The sequence below is a fragment of the Leuciscus leuciscus genome, assembly GCF_965113295.1.
Source record: "Leuciscus leuciscus genome assembly, chromosome: 22".
In the NCBI taxonomy this organism is placed as follows: Eukaryota; Metazoa; Chordata; class Actinopteri; order Cypriniformes; family Leuciscidae; genus Leuciscus; species Leuciscus leuciscus.
The window spans coordinates 1,707,615-1,730,938 of record NC_138746.1 but is presented as its reverse complement, the minus strand read 5'-3'; the positions used below and the strand labels follow the sequence as shown (position 1 = coordinate 1,730,938).

Sequence of the window (23,324 nt, the reverse complement as noted above, 5' to 3'; positions counted from 1 at the left end):
ATCAGACTCTGAATCAACTGAAATATGCATTAAAGAAACATTATAAGATACCTTGTGTTGGCCAAATGAAAGCAGCATCACATGTATCCCATAATGCATTGATGTTCTGTGTATATAAAAAAAAAGTCAAGATAAATATTGGTTATAAATATGCATTGAGTAAAAAAAAAATATGAGGAAAAAAATTTGTTATACATAATTGTACTTTGTGACTTTGTAAATCTAAAGTTTAATGTAATATATATAAAAAAAATATTGTGATGATTAAATGAGTAAAGATAAATATTGAAATATGAAAGTTAAAGAAAATCAGTAAAATAGTTAAATTAAACTAATTATATATATATATATAAAGTATATATAGATGCAAAATAAAAGGAAATATGATTTCAGTTTACTTGATTTTATCTGTTTAATTTTAGCATTTAATTTAGATTAGTCTTAGATTATTTTAATATATTAATAATAATTTATTTATTATTTAAGCCCTAAATATATAACATTAAATTATAAATATTAGTGAACTATTGAATTATTTCAAGCCATCTTGTGTCCTAGTTTAGATGTGTTTTCTACTTCAGCTCCAAAATATACACAGTTCTATATACATTTCATTTAACTGTGTAAATAGGACATTTAATATGCGTACTTTGATTTTTTCACATCATTAGCTTTGCAAAAGTCAAACTCCATTGGAATCAATTATGAACCCAGTCTTGAGTGCGTTTGACTGGAGTGTAGAGTTTGAAATCCAGTCCCATTTCAATGGCTAAACTGCCTATGTAGACGACAAGGCAGCTCCCTATAGATTAGGGAGCGAGTGTGTGTCTGACGTGAGACGTGACTGAGAGTGTGTGAAGAACCGTGCTTTGCTACTGCAGATGTCGGCTCACAAATTATTAATCTGCATCTGTGAGTGTGTTCTCACATCATTGTCAGAGAGAGTTCATGAGTTCACATCATAACCTACTTTACACACAGCACTACTGAGGCCACATCTGGCTCCCTTCATCTGTGGACGACACGAGCACTGAAACACTACACTGAGCTCGAACATACCTCTGTTTCTGAGGATGTACCGTGGTAAAACAAGCAGGATTCATGGAAAGTTCATGGAAAACCTCAACTTTCTGTTTATATTGTATATATATATATATTTTATCAAACTTCATCCGCATGCATTATACATATAGCAAATCTCAACTGCCTCATTTTTATTTTATTTTGTTGCATAATGAACTGTATTATCGCCCATCTCTGCATATACACTTTATTCTCACAATTCTCCTGGCACAGATTCAGACACAGTGCTGCGGTGCTTTTTATTATTTATTTATGGGATAATTATATAACATTAAATGATAAATATATTATTATTTAAACACTTAAAAGTAGTACTGTCAAATCAATTTAACATAAAAGTTTGTATATATATATACATATATACATATAGTACACACACACACACACACACACAAGCTTTTTTGTTAGATGTGATTCTTGTTATGACTTACTTCAGCTCTAAAATAATTGCTCTTTGTAAGTACAATGTTTTAAAATCCCATATAATTGATTGGTCAAAAGGGGGTGTGAGCCATGTGTACCGTGTTTTCGGACACATACCATAGTAATACCATGGTCTTTGGTCATGCACAATTCCTTGGAAGTAGGTACATGAATACCGTAATCGTGGTAATCATTGATTTATACTACTATAATACTGAAAGACATTTAACATGCTATATCCTCCTGAGACCCCCCAAAAAAACATTTTGAATTTAGTTTTTTTTTTTATGTCATCACATTGTTTAGAGCATAAGAAACAAATGTTAAAAAAAAAAAACATTTTTGAAAAATAATATTTTATTCATACGTTATGCTCTGTCCTCTGAAGCGGACACCAGGACTCGGTTGTTTAAAAAATAAAATGACATGAGATTATATAAAAACAATGGGATTTTTTTTTTTTTTCAATCACCAATAAATATTGAGGTTTTGTATAAAGATGATTCTCAACTATGTTATTATGAAAGATATAACGGAATGAACTGATACACCATTTTACTTTATGCAATTTGTGGGTAAAATGGCCATAAATGAATATTCCCATTCAATGCAATGTGTCTATACACTGTATCTAATGCACATTAATGTGTTCTTGGAGCAACATTTAATGAAAAAAGAAGTGTAATAATTGGAGTAATAATTAGCAACATTTTAATAATAATATCTAATATTTCATAGGAATATTGATGTATCATTTATTTGTTGTGTCTCACAAAACGCCTGATAAACATGATGTAAGTCCTGATGAAATCAACGCCCTGTTCTGGAACAGAAAGTCATTTTTTGATTTGAAACCCCATAATGTTTTCCTGAGATGTTGGTTTATGAAATACAATGTGAAAAGTAGTCCGATTTAAATCATAATTACAATATATTATAATATTTCCATAAGAGTGCTACATTTGATCACTAAATTAATGTCCAATGTCCAGTAAAGACCAAGGAGAAGTTGTTTCCATGGTGAAACCTCCAAACATTTGGTGTCTCTGAAAAGTCCTGAATGTGCTCTTTACAGGACACCCAGGTTGTGTCATGTGACATGTACGGTGACAGAGAAATTCACTAACATATAATGTCCACTACAGTGGACAAAAGTCTATTCCTGGGTCCCAGGAGGATTTACATGATTTTCAAGAATACATGTAAAAAACATGGTAACACTATGGTACTAATATCCATGCACCATTTCTGTAGACAGTATAAATGTAAAAACTCTTTGTGTTTGCAGTTATATCTGCATTAAGCGCTTGTACAGTATCAGTGAGAGTGTTTAGGTTCTTGACAGTTTGACAATTAGCAGTCGTTGCATTCATAATTTAATAAACACTTTGAGAAACGGCACTTCCAGACCTGTGACCGCCCTTTACTCTCTCTACCTCACACTCTCTCCAGCTCTTCCCTGTATGTCTCCAAATTATAGTGTTGATGTCATGTTAAGGTGTTGCTGATGAGTTGGACAGGTGTGTGTGTGTGTGTGTGTGTGTGTGTGTGTGTGTGTGTGTGTGTGTGTGTGTGTGTGTGTGTGTGTGTGTGTCGACGTCTCCATTCCCTTTGGACATCTGCCATCTGAAAAGCATCTTTCAGTAATTGCTGATTGTTCGGATGGGAGGAGCTCGTCTCTGAGACTTCCAGACACTTCCGGAGAGTTTCCACTGCACACGGGCAGATTTGTAGGCTGTGTGTGTTCAGCTCTCCCAGCTGCTGCTCAACAATGACGACTGAATAATTCAAAGCAGCGCAATCGCACAGCTACATCATGCCCTCCATACAGAGACTGAAAGCCTGCATGTCGTGATGTGGTTATGAGCATCAGACCGCAGCGTCACACACACACACACGTGGACTGGACTGATGTGCTGCCGAAGAGTGTGTGGAAAGAGCCGTGAAATGTTGGCTTGATCAATCCTGGCCAGAAAGTGATTGAAGTGCTTTGAAAAGCTCAAAGTGTGAATATTTTTAGTCTGAGAATTTCTCAAGACAACATTACAATGCATATGTTGCATGCATGTGCCATGCTATTGCTCAAGATCGAGAGAATTAATGGACTTATGTGTGCATACAAATAGAAACAAATGAGAAAATAGCTGACATAGTGAAGATATGAATCCGGAGGTCAGCTCCGATCATATAAACTTGGACAAATTGAATGAGAAATGTTGAGAACTTTGAAATTGCTAGTGAATTTCAATTACAAAGACACTGCAATTAACATTTGAGTTAAATGTGAAATTTTGAAGTAGAAGGACTGAAATATTTTATAATCTTTAATTTTATCTCTTTTATAATAACACCAATAATCATGACTTCAAAAAAAAAAAAGAAAAAAAGATTTTACAGTAAGAGACAACTGAGATATTAAAGGTGAACTAAGTAACTTTTTTTACCTTAACTGAACAGCTTCGGAGTCATTGGAATGGTTATATTACTTATTTCGGGTTGAATGGTGGTCGTTTCGCACCCCCCCCCCTGCTGCCCGTGAGCGGAAAAATACGCACTTGCAACTTTGAGCCGGCGGGCCGCCGCGTCAGGAAGTCTCGCGTGATATCAGGTCTCGCGATGTAAACAGTTGCTTTACGGCCAAAAGAAATCTGCTAAAATGCTGTCATTATTGCGCTCCCTCACGCTGTCCGAACCCGAATGAAGAAGACGTTTTAAAGAACGTCCCGTCTGCTTTGATGTCGTTGATCTATAGCCTCTGGTGTCTGAGAATCACCAACGAGTTTTTACAACAGTGTTGTCAAATATCTATTCCGAAGCTGTGGGGGGAGCTCTAGAGAGAAACCTGCGAGCAAAAAGCGAGAATACAGCGAAGAAGTCCCGAAGCTACTGAGTGCTGCTTTAATTGCGATTTTTCTTTTCTAGAGACTCAGGGTTAAAAACAAACAAACATGCATATCACTTTTCGTGTATTTTCTTCTTAGCATGCAATAATGATTAAAATAAAACTATTTCCTGAAGTTTCTGAGGCGTATTATATAAGTAATTTTCCTTCAGTGCATATTGAATCATTCACTCAGTTCTTAAAGCATTAGGGAAAATTATTCTTAAAGCTGAACAATAATCACAAAGTTAAAGATTCATAATTTCTGCATGCATAACCATAATTCTACTCTTGGCCAACATCACTCTGATGTGATATTCAAATCCCAGCATGCATTAGTGTACAAACTAATGTGTATTTTTAGAGAATTGTGCATGCATCAAGTTTACCAGTAGGTCATCATAGTTTTCAGATTGATATCTTCAATGCATATTCAATCATTCAATCAGTTCTGAAAGCATTAGGGGAAATTGTTCTTAAAGCTGAACAATAATCACAAAGTTAAAGATTCATAATTTCTGCATGCATAACCCCCAGCATGCTTTAGTGCATAAACTAATAAAGTTTAACCAATAGGTCATTATATATAGTTTTCGGACACACAAGCAGATTCAAGTCAAGTCAAGGCGTCAAGTCGTCAAGTCAAGTCAACACTGTAAAAAATGCTGGGTTGTTTTAACCCAATTTTGGGTCAAATATGGACAAACCCAAACGTTGGGTTAAAAATGTAATTTAAAGATTTAACCCAATGGCATGGGTTTGTCAATATTTGACCCAAAATTGGGTTAAAACAACCCAGCATTTTTTAGAGTGAAGTCAAGTCACCTTTATTTATAAAGTGCTTTTTGCAATAGTGATTGTTTCAAAGCAACTTTACAGAGATAACAGGAAAATGTCTGTCAGTCACTCTGAATACACTCAAGTGATTGTCTCAACTCAAACGTGCCTCGTTCCTGCGAACTCTGGGACGCTGTGTGTTCTTCTGTGAGAGTGTTAACACACAGTGAGAAAGAATAAAAGTTGTCATTTCCAGTGCTTTTGCGACGCCCTAGGCCCCAGAAAACATCAAAAGCCTCGATACGCCAGAAAGGAGACAAAAGACAGACGGTGGAAAATGTAGAAAGTGGTTCTCAGCTCCAGAATGAAAGCTTCACGGATGGATCTTTTGTTTTCTGTACAAAGATATCAGTTTGGTGGCATTGCTGAGCAATTGAAAACTATGAAGGTGATCAAAGCGGCCTGGACCGCCGCCAGACACGACCAGATAACATTAGCTGGCAGGAATAATTTAGCATAGCAGCAGAACGCGTTTTGCTATGCAGACATTATTAATTCCATTGTGTGACAGCGTGTGCGTTTGCAGGCGAGGAAGCGGCCGAGCTGAACGAGCAGAAAACATGCCAGACTAAAGCATGCTGGGAGTTGAACATCACATCAAAGAGACGTTTACTGAGAGAGAGAAGTGATGATTATGCAGAAATGACAACGCTTTAAGTTTGTGACATGAGTGTTTTTAACCAGGAGTCGAAAAATCACAAATGAATTTATTTAATATCTTAGTTGTTTCTCTGATTCAATGAAGACTTTGAAGTCTCAGATGTTTCTGAGCCCAGTAATCTCACACGCATCTCCTCTAGAGTTTCAGAAGACATCTCAACAATGTCTCAAACTGCAATCAAAGTCAGATATTTAGGCCTGAATTTAAGATTCATGTATTTGAATTGCATATAAACACAGTTTTAACATAAACTAACTAATAATGTGATGCATATTGTCAGTCATTCATAAATTACACATCAGGACAGATTTCTGCATGCGTGAATCGGTGGGCGGGGCTAAATAGGCAATGATGTAGAAGTGGGCGTCGACATTCTTCTGCAGAGGCGGTCTTACGGCGCACTATGACGTCATACTGAGATGAAATCCGAAATGAGTTGTTTTGGGAGCTCGGTTTCAATTAACGAGGAAGTTCTGAGTTCTGAAACTTAAAGGATATTTTTATACTACAATGACCTCTTATATGTCAAAAGAAGATTTTATTTCTCAATTCATGGCCCCTTTAGGATTTATGTTGAATTGCATATCAGTTTCCCATCTTATTTGAATTACACAGTTTTAACATAAACAAACTAATAAACTTGATGCATATTTGTCAGTCGCTCATTAATAAAACAGCACTCGAGAATCATGGCATAGTTCATTATTAACATACATTTGATTTTATTTAAATTATCATATTTTCAAAATGCGTGTTTTTATATAGTTTAGAATCAGCACGAATACATTTAATTTACATGAACATGGTTAAAATATGTAAAAATGTATGAGATTGAAACAAATTTGTTTATCAATGACTAATATATAAACCTGGTTATTGTGTATTTAAAACACATTCAGTTTATTAGTACTATTACAGAAATCAAACCTGCTTTATTTCGGTATATGACTGAGAAATATGCATCACATCAAGTTTATTAGTTTATTTAAAACTCCAAATTTTATGTGCAATTCAAATCTCAAATGATCTGAACGTTAATTTAGTCCTGTGTATCTGACAGTACGAGAACTGTTGACTTATTTGTGTGTTTTTAAGATGTTTTAGGAGAAACATCTACTGTAAAATCAGTTTGATACTGTAAGGAAATCCCATTACGTTTCCTGAACTATGAATGAGCATCAGCTGAGCTATGAGTCTTTCCTCGTGGAGGTCAGATCTGGAAAATAATCTTCAGCTTGTCATGTTTCTGAAAAAGAACAAAGCATAATAAATGATGAGATGCGATTAAAAAATTATGCAAAATATGTTAATGTACAAAATGTTTGCTTTAAATGAACGCGGTGTAGATTTAAAAGCAGTTTATCACCTCGGCTGCATGTTCTGAATGTGTCTGTGAAATTATTTAAAAAGATGCACATTAAAATATTATGATACATTCAGGGTTGTAAAAATGGCACATTATGAAGCGACTCCCGCACTGCCGGAGACGAAAATTATTATAATCGAGGGCTTGTTCTGTGGCTTATGAACTCAGATGAACCTCACAACTCTTTTTATTTCTTTACTTTGCTAAATAGTTTATAACTTGAATCCACCGTCAAACCATCTTAAGATGTTTCTTTCATGATCCTCAGAATGAAAACAAAGACAAATGGAGAAAGATTTAATCAGTTTTTGAGTCAAAATTTTTTTGGACTCCATAAAGATTTAAATGCATTATGCAGATTTCCCATAAATCAGAAAAGACAAAGAGAGAGAGAACGAAAAAAAATCTGTGCTTTCATATGAATTCCACTGCCACATAATCTTATTCTTATATATTCTAGTATTCAAATGAAATTTGGTTTGGTTGCACTAGTATTGTTTCCCTCGCTTTAATCACTTCTGTTTTTATAAGTCGCTTTGGATAAAATCATCAGCTGAACGATTAAATAAATAAATGTAAATGCAGGGATAAAGATGAAACTGATGTGTGAAGAGCTTCTCATCTTCAGAGTGAAACTCAAACAAACGTAGTCATTCAGATCTGCTTTTATGAGGCTGCATTTGTCATTTGTGATTTCAATCTAGAACATATAAAGAAGTTCAGCTCTATTCTTTTCCCACTGTGTGGTTTAATGAAATGTTTTTCTTAGAGCAAGGATTCAGTCAGTCTTAAAGGGACAGTTCACTCATAAAAGTAAATTATTTCATCACCCTCATGTCATTCTAAACCTGTGTGATTATACTTTTATCAATGAAAGACAACAGAACGCTCTTGTCCTCCATCGCAGCTCTCGAATATCAATATATATATATAGAAGCTCTTTTTTGCTTCTGAGTTTGCACACATATAAACACCAACGCTGATGTCCTTAACGTAAGAGAGAGTATTTACTGAGGTTATAAGTAATATTAAACTCCAAAGGAAAAATGCATTGTTTAGATGTTTAGATGAGATGCTTTAGATGTTTCATGCAGAACTTGTGCTTTTTTCAGATGTTTCTCCTAAAACGAATAAATAAATAGACACAAATGAGTCAATAGTTGACGTATTGTTGGAGTTTATAATAGGCCTATAGAAAGATAGAAGCACAGATCAGCATGGAAGAATTTGATGAGAAACATATGAGTTCATATTGAGATCTCAGGCTTGGATGAGAAACATGAATGATTACTAAAGTTCATCTGAGCTAACAGGGAATGTTCTCAGAACGTTCTCTCAAAGTTTTGAACAAACGTTCCTCCAATAGAACGTTCGTTTGAAGTTATCTGGTGTTTAATAATGTTTTCAAAAACATAAGCACAAAACATTATTTATACGTCATCCACTAAGCATATTTTTTCTCAAACTTTTTCATTTTTTAAATGTTACAAGTTTTGTTACAAACAATGTTACAAACTTTCAAAAGTTTGAGAATATATATATATATATATATATATATATATAGAGAGAGAGAGAGAGAGAGAGAGAGAGAGAGGTCAGATCTGGAAAATAATCTTCAGCTTGTCATGTTTCTGAAAAAGAACAAAGCATAATAAATGATGAGATGCGATTAAAAAATTATGCAAAATATGTTAATGTACAAAATGTTTGCTTTAAATGAACGCGGTGTAGATTTAAAAGCAGTTTATCACCTCGGCTGCATGTTCTGAATGTGTCTGTGAAATTATTTAAAAAGATGCACATTAAAATATTATGATACATTCAGGGTTGTAAAAATGGCACATTATGAAGCGACTCCCTTGTAACAAAAAGTTTTGTTACAAGTTTTGTTACAATGTTACAAACTTTCAAAAGTATATATACATATATATATATATATATATATATATATATATATATATAGAGAGAGAGAGAGAGAGAGAGAGAGAGAGAGAGATAGATATAGATATCTATGAAGACTTCAGATGCAAAAGCCTCTAAGTCCGTCTAATGTTTTTCTTTAATATTAACATTTTTATCACGCTCTTATGTATAGGTTTCTACCTAAGTACCGACAATTCTGAATGGGCTGATGCTGGGATTTAGTGAGTTTGAAGTGAAAGTATTTGATGAACGTATACTATGTGCGGAGAGCATTCACTCAATATTATTATCTAATTTTTAACATGGTGGCTCTTAGAGGCTTTTGCATTGGAGGTCTTCATATATATATATATATGTTTATATAATACTATAGCACATGAGTTGGACTTCATTTAGCTAAACATCTTCTTTTTTTTTCTTTAGAACGGTTATTTTGGAGATGGTCCTCACTGCAGAACACAAGATCCAGGAGGCAGGGTTGGATCCAGATCCAGATCCAACTCCTCCCACCTTACATATACCTAAACCTACCAATCTCCATCCCCTGGATCTGGACCCAATCTCCACCTCCTGGATCTGGACCCAATCTCCACCCCCTGGATCTGGACCCAATCTCCACCCCCTGGATCTGGACCCAATCTCCGCCCCCTGGATCTGGACCCAATCTCCACCCCCTGGATCTGGACCCAATATCCACCCCCTGGATCTGGACCCAATCTCCGCCCCCTGGATCTGGACCCAATCTCCACCCCCTGGATCTGGACCCAACTCCGCCCCCTGGATCTGGACCCAATCTCCACCCCCTGGATCTGGACCCAATCTCCGCCCCCTGGATCTGGACCCAATCTCCACCCCCTGGATCTGGACCCAATCTCCATCCCCTGGATCTGGACCCAATCTCCGCCCCCTGGATCTGGACCCAATCTCCACCCCCTGGATCTGGACCCAACTCCGCCCTCTGGATCTGGACCCAATCTCCACCCCCTGGATCTGGACCCAATCTCCACCCCCTGGATCTGGACCCAACTCCGCCCCCTGGATCTGGACCCAATCTCCACCCCCTGGATCTGGACCCAATCTCCACCCCCTGGATCTGGACCCAATCTCCACCCCCTGGATATGGACCCAATCTCCACCCCCTGGATCTGGACCCAATCTCCACCCCCTGGATCTGGACCCAATCTCCGCCCCCTGGATCTGGACCTAACTCCGCCCCCTGGATCTTGTGTACTGCAGTGAGGTGCTACTGTTATTTTGGGGCGCACTGTCCCTTTAAGAAATCCTGCGGACAGTTCTGGAAAATAACCTTCGAATGAAATCTAATCAAATCAAGAGGAATGAGTAATGCTCATGAATGGTCAATGGAGGATTGTTATTGTGAACTGCTTGCCTTCCTTACATTTTCATCGAGGATGAGTGCATTATTTCAGCCTGGAACAAATATCTTACATTGCAAAAATACCATTGGATTATTCCGAAGGTCACAATGAATCATTTGTTTATCCAAAGAAACAGCTGCACAAACTAATTGCTAGTTAGTAGAAGCGGAGAGAACTTAATTATCTGCGTTTGAGAGAGTTTCCCTGAGCTCTACTATTAATCAAAGTTTAACCAGTTTGATCAACTGGGAAACAGGTCGTAGATAATAATGCATAAATGATTCTGAGCCAGATGCATTTTAATGTTCCCATCATATATATTTTAATACACTTATAAAATATTAAACAAATGAAAATGCGTAAACAGTGTTGAATGTAAAATAATAATTGTGCTACTTTGGTTTGAGTGGATGATACATGTAGCAAATTACATCATCCTACAGGAAGTGACATCATGTTTGGTGCGAACACAGCATCAGTAATAATCTGTCAGTCATCAAACATAAAACCAAAATCAGTATTTCAAAAGAAGCTTCAAAAATATGAAAATGGCCGGTAAAGTTCTGTAGCTTTAGTACTTTATGTCTGCAGGAATGCCACACCTGTAGAAATGATTAGAGTTCTTGTTTTATATTCTGCTGATTTTCTCTCACTGGTCTCACATTATGAACGAGCAAAGGAACATTTCAGCCTCTGCATTTACATATATTTACATATTTAGCATGATCCACTCTCCGTGTTTCTTCTTCACACGTTTTGAAACATACTGTATTAAGAAGATTAACTTTTTATCCCCTTCTTCCTCTCCAACACACTTTTAAAGTGCTAATAACTGCATAAAGTTGCACTTTAACTTCAAACTGCGAGTTTGACTCACTCTCTAAACTCACTCTCTACTAATTTGTTAAAGCAGCTTTCGAGGACATTAGACTCGAGAGTCGAGGAAAAGCTCTTTTTTGCTTCTGAGTTTGCTCACATATAAACACCAAACGCTGATGTCCTTAACTTAAGAGAGAGTATTTACTGAGGTTATGAGTAATATTAAACTCCAAAGGAAAAATGCATTGTTTAGATGTTTAGATGAGATGCTTTAGATGTTTCATGCAGAACTTGTGCTTTTTTCAGATGTTTCTCCTAAAACTAATAAGACACACATGAGTCAATAGTTGACGTATTGTTGGAGTATAGCAAGACAGAAGCTCAGATCAGCATGGAAGAATATGATGAGAAACATATGAGTTCATATTGAGATCTCAGGCTTGGAAGAGAAACATGAATGATTACTAAAGTTTTCATTTAATTTAGTTTAACAGGGAATGTTTTCAGAACGTTCTCTTAAAGTTTTGAACAAACGTTCCTCCAACAGAAAGTTATCTGGTGTTTAATAATGTTCTCAAAAACAAAAGCATAAAACATTATTTATACATCATCCACTAAGCATATTTTTTCTCAAACTTTTTACATTTTTTAAATGTTACAAGTTTTGTTACAATGTTACAAACTTTCAAAAGTAACATTCAGTTAAAATGATGAAATGGAATGTTTCCATTGTTTTGAGTGTTCACAGAACATTCCCAAATAAGCTTCTTAGAACATGTTTTTGTTAGCGGCAAAACTCTCAAGGTGCTTTACAATTACAATAATTTCTTTAGGAGCAATTGAGATATTAAAGATGAAATGCATCAGCGTCACATGTCTGGATTGATTAGCTCACTTCTTGTGTCCTCGAACTGCTTGCTGAAAAGATTTTGAGGCTAAAATATCTCACAAAACAACACAAGAATTCATCATGTAAAAAATTATTTGTTAACACTTTACAATAAGAACTATTTTGGTTAATGCATTAAACTAACAATGAGCTATATGTCTTTTATACAGCATTTATTAACCTTATTTGTTAATGTTAGTTATTAAAAATGTTTATGTTAGTTCAGATTTGGATCTTAAAAATGTAGTAAATTTTGAGATTAACATTAAGACTAATAAAAGCTGTAGAAGTATTGTTCATTCTTCACGTTATCTAATGTTCACAAATGAAACCATTTTCATTTTATTTTCACCTTTACTAGAAAACACTATTTCAGTCTTTCTACTTCAAAATGTCTCATTTAATTACTTGCCATTTCTTTGTGATTGATTTAGCAATTTCTGACTGAAGATTGTTTCCAAGTGAATCTCACAATTCTTACTAAAGTGGGAAATGAGGAGCGAGACAAGAAAAGTAGAAGAAATGAACGTCTTGAAATGAGGGACAGACAGAAAAATATATATGTAAATATAGTGAGGGACGGGGAAGAGAGGGGAAAATGAGGCGCTGATTACATTCCTTCCCTGTCGAGAGCTTGATTCTCAGAGGCGGCCCATTGTTACAGACGAAACTAAATGAGTCTCCCGGGAGAGCAGACATTACCCGACCAAATGACCCTCGTCTGAGGCTGTGGGGCTGCGAACGAGAGTCAGATGTGCAGCTCAGGCTTTTATTTACTTAGCTCATTTTACACCGAACGCTGGTATTCTTCAGGAAGCAGATGTGCAGATGTACAGTAGGCCTGGTTTCACAGACAGGGATTAGCTTTAGTGTAATTAGGACATTTAAGAAGCTTTTATAAACGTGCCTTTAAAAAACACATTACTGTGCATCTTGCATCTCACAATTCTGACTTCTTTCTCACAGTTCTGACTTTTTTCTTGCAATTCTGACTTGTTTTATCACAATTGCAAATGTATATCTCGCAATTCAGACTTTTATCTCACAGTTCTGACTTTTTTATTGCAATTCTGACATCTTTTATCACAATTGTAAGTTTATATCTTGCAATTCTGACTTTTTTTATCATAATTGCAAATTTATATCTTGCAATTCTGACTTTTTTCTTGCAATTCTGACTTTTTTCTTGCAATTCTGACTTTTTTTATCACAATTGCAAATTTATATCTTGCAATTCTGACTTTTTTCTTGCAATTCTGACTTTTTTATCACAATTGTGAGTTTATATCTTGCAATTCTGACTTTTTTTATCACAATTGCAAATTTATATCTCGCAATTCTGACTTTTTTCTTGCAGTTCTGACTTTTTTCTTGCAATTCTGACATCTTTTATTACAATTGCGAGTTTATATCTCGAAATTCAGACTTTTTTATCACAATTGCGAATTTATATTTCGCAATTCAGACTTTTTTCTTGCAATTCTGACTTTTTTATCACAATTGCAAATTTATATCTCGCAATTCAGAGTTTTTTCTTGCAATTCTCGAGATGAAAATTTCGAGATGTAAATTCTCAATTGCCTTTTCTATTTTTCATTCATTGGCGGAAACAATCTTCCATACAAACCTGATGTGACCGGTTTGATTTGATTTAAGAGCTGCGTGTGTTGGAGGAAAACAGTGCAGATTCTTTCAAGGCCTGTTCTCACCAAGGACGATAATTACAACGATTCAGTTCTAAAAGGAGTTCTAGAAGAATACCAGAGTTCACATCACAGCTATGACGATAACGGCACAGAGAAGAACTATCAGAACTATTTTTACAGCTAATGAATGATAAAACATTGATAGCCAATCAGAATCCATCCTGCTCTAAACTGAAGAGCTCGAGGATTTCAAGCAACATATACAGTTTTTTCCAATTGCTAACACACAATTTTGCAAACTAGGCTGATTTTATCAAAATACTTAACACAACTCGCACGACAACACACCCAAACTGCAAAATACCTCATATATCCTGCAAAATGAAGCACTGCAACCAAAACTATACAGCATTATCATAATCAAACTTTTGCACAAAATGGCACTTCATTCATATACCAGATTTTTGTCTAACCAACTACACTGGGCATAATGAAGAGCACTCTAATCTTCAGTATGCTTTGCCATAATACTAAAACAGTTCAAATTGTAGAAAATTCCTCAGATTGTTCACAAGCACAGAAATATTTGCAGAGACACACACATGCTGTTGAAACATTTTTATTTTTCACCAAACAAGTCAGTGCAACATACGCACGAGATATATTTGCATTGGACTGAACAAAAATATGCTCACAAAAAACAGTAAACTGAAAAAAATTGAAGTGTTAACAATGAACTATTGAGGTGTTTGGTCAGGTGACACGCCAATCAGATCATGGAGTGTCATTTTGAATGGCAGTGTTTTGAAATGGCAATCATGTGACTTTATGTCAGTGCGTTTAAAAAGTGCCATTTTGAATTGCAAAATGTGTGTAAAGCAGAAAATGTGTTTAGACTTTTGGAGACTTGAGAAGAGGTTTTGCTCTCCATGTGTCAGTGTAAATAATTGTGCTGTGCATGTCATTTTAGTGTGTCAGCAATTGGAAAAAACTGTAAGTAGCTTCTAAGTGCCTTCGAAAAAAAACACTACAAGTGTGCATCTTGAGACAAAACATTGATTTTAAGATATGCTTTCAGTTAAAACATGCATTTCAGACTGAGACTAGCCTTATGGGCCCAGGATGATGCTAGATTAAGACCTACGGATGTATTTTTCTCAACAGGTGCATGTCAGAAACACACCGCTGAAGTCATTTGCATAGCAAGTGATATTTCCATATGAGGTCGATTGTTTGAATGACAAAATATCGACTTGCTCTTCATCTGCATGCAGCAGAAGGAACGCGTGTCATCTGTAGTCGAAACCAAGACCAGAGTGTGTTGAGACCGAGACAAGACTGAGGCCAGGGTAAAAACAACTCAATTCAATTCAATTCACATTTATTTGTATAGCGCTTTTCACAATACACATCGTTTCAGAGCAGCTTTACAGAAAATGCATGAGTCCATATTACAATTTACTTAGACCTATCTGTTATCAGAGGTAGTCTAACTATGTATTTCAGAAATATACATATACAAATCACAGTTAGCTAAAAATGTATTAATTTAAACAATATAATAATTTTATGCAGAAACAGTGAGCTCATTGAAGTAATGAATACTTGTTTATTAACAAATGATTATGACATATAAAGTGTAGCATTTGAGCAAAACAAGACTTTTTCTGCAATCATATCTATTTGGGGACATTTGTATTAATTTTAGTGACATTTTTGACAGAATTCCCCGTTATATTCTTACCCGGCAGAACAGTAAAAATAGAAATGAAATTAGATTGCATGTTGAAGCAGGAAGTTTTGCATCCGATCACTTTAATGAGTTAAACGAATAAATCAGACGATGCTTCTGATCGCAAAATCCCACGTCTTCTTAGACAAGACCTTCACAAAATGGGGTCAAGACCGATCTCGAGTGCAACACATCATTTGTTCGGACTGGAGTGTAAATGTCAGGGATATGTGTGTTTTTGGATTTGTCTTCCGTGTTTTCCGTTTGACCCAGTTTTCCTCGTGTTTCATTAGTTAATCCCATTCACCGGTGCCTTGTCAATCACCTCGCTAATTATCTCGTTCGCTCCCTTGTTTGCTGTGTATATAAGCCTTCAGTTTGAGTCGTGTCTTTGTCTTGTATTAATGTTCAAATGTTCCTCTCATGCTTTTGAATTAAAGATTATTGGGAATTGGATCCTTCTCTTCAGCCACTTAACCGCGACACACGTTGAGTTAAACAGACTTACATTAACGACTTACAGTAACACTTTAGTTTAGAGTCCAATGCACACTATTATATAGTTGCTTATTAGCATGCATGCTAGGATATTGGCTGTTTATTAGTACTTATAAAGCACATATTAATGCCTCATTCTGCATGATCATATTCTACATCCCTTAATCCACCGAATACCTAATTAAACAACTTCCTTACTAACTTTTAATGAGCAGTAATTAGGAGTTTATTGAAGCAAAAGTCGTAGTTAATAGTGAGAAATGGACCCCGATCTAAAGTGTGACCCAACTTCCAATGAAGGAAAACACATCAAACATTTTAATTATAGAAAGCAAGCATGTTGTGAACAGTTTGTTGATTATAAGGTGTTTAAAGGGGTGGTTGATTATGATTTGACTTTTCTAACTGTAGTTAGTGTGTAATGTTGCTGTTTGATCATAAACAACATCTGCAAAGTTACAACGTTCAAAGTTCAAAGCAAAGGGAGATATTTGCTTTTAAAGAAATAGTTTTTAAAAGGACTACAACAAGCGGCTGGTAGAGACTACACCACATTCCTCCCGGGTTAGTGACATCACCAACCCTAGAATTTACATAAAACCCCGCCCCCTGAACACGATTTATAGATGATCAAGACAGAATATGCTAATCAATGACTAGAAGATAACTACACCTCAGGTTCATAAATTCATCAACTATCCATTCAGAAATGTCCTGTTGCTTCTACATGTTGTCACTTATTCTTGAGTCTCTCCATCATTGTCTGACTCCGGTTTGAACATAAAAGGCTAAAAGTTTTTGAAATTTTCAGTGCATGTGTGTGTGAGGTAATCGAAGGAGCTGTTGTAGCTCCGCCCACTGCGCCGGGAGCAGCGGCTCATTTGCATTTAAAGGGAAAGACACAAAAACAGTGCGTTTTTGCTCACCCTCAAAAAGAGACAATTTGAACATGCTATATAAAAATATCTGTGAGCTAAAACGTCACACACACACACTCTTGGGACTTATTTTACATCTTGTGAAAAGTGCATTATACCACCCCTTTAAAAATGAGAAAAGCTTTGTCTAAAAGTGTGCGGTGCTTGACCACATTAAACTCACCACCGGTTGTTTGCATGTTTCTCTGGTGCTTTGTGTTGCAGGTGTTTCTTTGCCCAACCTTGTTTCTTTGAATCTCTGGATTTTAACATGTCGATTTATGCATTTGGCTGACGCTTTAATCCAAAGCATTCGAGGCATGTGTTTAATCAGTTCATGCATTCCCTCACTCACTTTTAAATGTCCGTATGGCCTTAAGCCATATTCAAGACTCAATATAGCTTTCTAATCAAATCCGACAGAGTTTTTGGCTTGCAAATGAAAATCTCTGTGTGTGATCTGCACTAAGACAAACTTCAAACACGGATCACAGTGTTGCTGCTCGATTTGCATTTCCGTCCTCTCCATCTTCAGCTGAAACTAGACCAATCCATTATCTTTTGTGTTTATCTTAGACTCCAGCGTTCATACGAAACGATCTCTGCACGCCACTGACGTTTCATCCAACTCTTTTCCTCGCTGCATTTGAGGTTTTCACAGCTTGTCAACTTGCGAGTGCATATTGTTGGCTCTTACGCAGGTGTAAATGGCTCGTGTCTTGTTGGCAGGTGTAAATGGGTCTAGAAATCCCATCAAGATTTTATAGGACAGATTTCATGCCACAAAAACACTCCTATGAAACCTGGGAATCCTGAGATACTCTTGTGAATATCATTCGAGGTCACTGGATATCCACGAGCAGAGCTTTATTCGCCACTTTATGTGTGACATAATCATTTTAGAACAAGAAACATAGAGGTTCTGCTAAACATAGAGGTTTGATCACAAAATTATAATTTTTGGATAATGCAATTATTCCTTTAAGCCTCTTGAAAATAAAGAAGGGTCCATGAAGAAACTTTAACATCCATGCTCTCCATTCCATAGAAATTTTTTATTAAAATGTTCTTCACACTCAGAATAAAGTAGTTATTTTACGAACTGATGCATTTCTTTTTTATGCATTGCTGCGAAAACCTCTTTTTGGAAACTCATAAACTCATAGTTTTTGAATGAAAATACTAATGCCCTAAAGATTAAAATGAAAAATTATTATCTAAACGTGTGACCCAACAGGGTTGACTGTATAAACTGACCCCCAACATCAGTGGATTAAATATGAAGCAGAAGTGAATCTGTTCATGTAGATAAAATATTACTTTCAAGCAGGTTATTATAGTTAACTAAATCTAAAACCATTAAAAAATAACATTGTCCTTACTTTAACTAAAATAAAGGTTAACTGGAATAACTATTTTCTAGTAACATTTCTCATTTTCTTTAGTTTAACAATGTAAAAAAAAAAACTCCTTATTTTGAACATAAATTCAACATAACACTGCTTTGAAGGACATTTATATCCCATCTTCACTTCAGAACAGCTCTTTTCTCCTGTTTATGTGGAAGTTTTGTTCTGTTAGACTCTCAGTAGAGACATGATAGCCGTCTGAAAGCTTCTTCTGTAACAAGAGGGAGGCATAAACACATTCGCCACACTCTCTCAGGTCATTTCATTCCCAAACAGAAACTATTAAATAAACATTAAATGTCAGGCATTATCTGAGAGGAGCTTAAAGATAAAAGTTCACTCTGCAAACACCATCCATTTTTAATTGGCTTTTAATTAGACCCATATTTCAGTGGCGCTTTACTGCTTAAAAACAAAAGAAGAATAGAAAGTTTACAGACATACGAGCTCATCCTGATCTCTAATCGCATTTTATGGGAATGAAGACAAACTCTCAGTTGATCCGATCGTCACAGGTGTCTGATATCAGCATGGGTTACAGCAAACTGACTGTAATTTAATCTGGACCACTTACCTTTTTTGTTTTAAATGCTACTTTTCTACTCACTTTAAACTTGAAATTACAGAATTAAAAAAATAAATATATATAGGCTAAATATATAGCATATATATATATATATATATATATATATATATATATATATATATATATATATAAATATATATAATTTTTTTATTAAATACATAAATTATATAACTATATATTTCTGTAATTTCAAGAATATATATAGTAAAAATATTATATATATAATATTTTTACTATATATATTCTTGAAATTACAGAAATATATACTGTTATATAATTTTTTTTAAATAATTGTATATATATATATATTGTATATATGCATATATTCTTGAAATTACAGAATATACTGTATGCAATTCAAATACATACATCTTAAATCTTAATATTCTCCTAAATGTTTAATATTAGAGTGTATAGTGGTCAAACTCAGCCGTCTTGTCATGATGCTCCTGTAAATATGACTTGTTTCATAAACTCGTCTTTCTTATAACACTATTTTCTATGTATTGTGCCGCTACACTGCTTCTGTCTTCCTTTTCTTTTCTTTGTGGTGAGATTTTCATTTCTTGCTGTCATCGTGACTCGCTCTCCGCGTCGGCTGACATCTGTTTACTTCCAGGACATGCAACGGAGCGCAGGATCAAACTGTTTATTTACAGAGGGCGGAGGGGACTGAAATATTACACTAAACAAAGCATGATTTATAGATTCATTATTTTTATGACTCTATTAGATGTAAAATGCATTGATTAAATTATATTCAGTTGTAGGCCCCAGAATCATTCCCACCCTTCATCCCTTCAGCTGCGACCTTGAGACTTCAGTGAGGTCTGAGCATTCATCACGATCGACACCAGCGCATGTTGATATCAGGCATACAGCCAAGATTCAATCAGATGATTAGGGGTTTTTTTCTTTTTAAAGGAACATTTTTTTAAATATTTTTTCCAAACTGGAATCTTGTTTCCACCACGGAATAAAACAATTTAAAAGAAAATTGCGACTTTTTATCTCACAATTATGACTCTTTTTATCGCAATTAAGACTTTTTTTCTCGCAATTCAGACTTTTTATTGCAATTCTGACTTTTTTATTGCAATTGTGACTTTTTTCTCGCAATTTCGTGTTTATATCTCACAATTCTGACTTTTTTCTCACAATTCTGACTTTTTTCTCGCAATTTCGTGTTTATATCTCGCAATTCAGACTTTTTTCTCACAATTCAGACTTTTTTCTTGCAATTTTGACTTTTTTATCGCAATTCAGACTTTTTTATCGCAATTCAGACTTTTTTATGGCTTTTTTCTCACAATTGGGACTGTTTTATTGCAATTTTGTGTTTAAATCTCGCAATTCAGACTTTTTTTATCACAATTCTGACTTTTTTTTTTCTCAATTTGAATTTCAAAATGTAAATTTGCAATTGCCTTTTTTCTTTTTTATTCAGTGGCGAAAACAAGCATTTTGCACTTTTTTTAATGCTTAAAAGCTTTCATTGCAATTTCATGGAACCAGTACATTACACAAAGTCTTTTTTATGTTCCATGGAAAACAAAAAAGTCATTCAGGATTGACAAGATTTAGAGTAAATGATGACAGAATGTGCATTTTTGAGTGAAAAGTTTTAGGCATGAGTCAAACAACAACAACAACAACAACAACAACGTTGCTTGTAAAATCAGAGTTGCTCTATCTGGACACAAAGTACTCTTGGACCTCTCTTTCACTTTCCCTGACGTTTTTCCGTCAGTATTTCCAAGAAACAGCCATTAGTATGAGCAAATGCATTCCCAAAGGTATTGCCAAACTCTGCCTGCCTGTATTTCCAATGAAAAATTGAGAAGAGCTTTGCGTCTTGAGCGGCTATCGCTCAAGACAGGACGAATCCTCCTACTGAGACCACTGCGCCACGCAAGATTACGGTCACCAATCCATCCGAATCACTCACATATGTGCACAGTGCGGCCAGTGCATTTCATCAGAGATATCTCTGACAACAGCCTCGGGGATGGAGAGAAGCGTGTTATCAGCCCTGAGCGCTGCTGTCTGATGTGTGAGGCTATTACGGTTATCTGGGGCTTTCTTCATGCATACAGCTGCTGCATTGAGTATTTATGAAGCCTTCAGTGTTTCAGTTCAGAGACTTTTTGTATTCATCTGAGTGAAATATAACAGTTATAACTTGATCATCGCAGAATACTGAAATATAATGGGATAGTTTCTTTCTTTCTTCTGTGGGACACAAAAGGAGATGTTTAGCTGAAGGTTCACGCTACTCCTTTACATGTCACCGTATCACCGTCAGGAGCTGTCAATCAAACTTCATAAGAAAATCAGAAAAGTTGAACAAATCAAAAGCGAATGTAAAGTGAACTAATCTAAAAGAAATGTGCATATAAATTAATCTCTAAATTGTTATTTTCTAAATTGTTTAATTTACTGTACAACTGTAATTTACAACAGTAATACATTTATGTCTTCATTTTTAGAATTAGTTAAATCTACTACTACTACTACTACTAATAATAATAGAGACCCTGAAAGAGGTTAGTTTCAAAAGCAACAATATGAGGCATTTTCATGTCATATCACAGTTAAATTGTAGTATATGACAAAATAATTGCAATTACATTTTTTGGCGAAGTTGTGCAGTCCTTAATAAATAAACTGCAGTTTGAAATCGCTGGTGTTTCTGATGTCACAAACTACCTTGTAACCAATCAGATCAACGTGTGATCGTCAACCAGTGGATCTCTGAGCTGAGTGAGTGAGTGGAGGTGGGGCTAATTTGCATATTCATAGAACCGCGCATACTAAATGAGGCAAGGGTGTCGGGTTTCATTCAAGATATTTTAAGGCATGAAGCATTATTTTTTAAGGAAAAAACATTTTAAAATGTCATTTTGGTGATCAAAGATGAGTTTTAAGGGATAAAATGACTTTAAAAATCATTCATCTTATATATTTTTCAGTTGTATTCTCCTCTGCACTTGACCGCCAAAATGTTCTCTGACTGCATTCTGTCCGCACTGACCATCCTCAGCTTTACAAACCGCGTTCAGTCTGAAGCAGTCAAAGTCTTCGTGATGTTACTTCCCTCACGACGGCGGTGATGTGTTGAAAAATGAATGTGGCCTCCACTTGCCCTCTTCTTTTCCATTTACCCGCAGACGTGTTTCATGACACATATTCCTGCTAACTCTGGGAACAGGGTTAAGGATGGGAAACAAGAAAGATTGAATATGTTATGAGATCACTCCTGGGTGCATTTGACCCCATTTGAAAGTTTTATTCATGGTTTAAAAAAAAAAAAAAAAAAAAAAAAAAAAAAAGGATGACTACAAATGCATGCATTCATCTCATATAATATCCCATCCTTTCCCATCCATCCAGAGGGCATTTACAGTGAGATGGTTTTACTGTATACCTGAATAAATGAATAAAACTGCACAGCTAAAGGAAGGAAGGAAGGAAGGAAGGAAGGAAGGAAGGAAGGAAGGAAGGAAGGAAGGAAGGAAGGAAGGAAGGAAGGAAGGAAGGAAGGATGGAAGGAGGGAGGGATGGATGGAAGGATGGAAGGAGGGAGGGATGGAAGGAGGGAGGGAGGGAGGGAAGGAAGGAGGGAGGGAGGGATGGAAGGAGGGAGGGAGGGAGGGAAGGAGGGAGGGAAGGAAGGAGGGAGGGAGGGAAGGAAGGAGGGAAGGAAGGAGGGAAGGAGGGAGGGAGGGAAGGAAGGAGGGAGGGAAGGAAGGAGGGAGGGAAGGAGGGAAGGAGGGAAGGAAGGAAGGAAGGAAGGAAGGAAGGAAGGAAGGAAGGAAGGAAGGAAGGAAGGAAGGAGGGAAGGAGGGAGGGATGGAAGGAGGGAGGGAGGGATGGAAGGAGGGAGGGAAGGAGGGAGGGAAAGATGGAAGGAAGGAAGGAAGGAAGGAGGGAGGGAAAGATGGAAGGAAGGATGGAAGGAGGGAAGGATGGAAGGAGGGAAGGAAGGAAGGAGGGAAGGAAGGAAGGAGGGAGGGATGGAAGGAAGGAGGGAGGGAGGGAAGGATGGAAGGAAGGAGGGAGGGAAGGATGGAGGGAGGGAAGGAGGGAAGGATGGAAGGAGGGAGGGAAGGATGGAAGGAGGGAGGGAAGGATGGAAGGAAGGATGGAAGGATGGAAGAAGGGAAGGAGGGAATGAATGAGGGAAGGAGGGAAGGAAGGAGGGATGGAAGGAAGGAAGGAAGGAAGGAAGGGTGGAAGGAAGTAATGAAGGAAGGAAGGAAGGAAGGAAGAAAG

General features: G+C 36.2%; 1 long non-coding RNA gene across 1 annotated transcript in view; it reads right to left on the bottom strand.

Annotated features, from left to right (window-relative positions):
* The window catches only part of LOC309486292, a 431,359-nt gene that overhangs the window by 27,599 nt on the left and 380,436 nt on the right, over nucleotides 1-23,324 (bottom strand). The window lies entirely within an intron of this gene.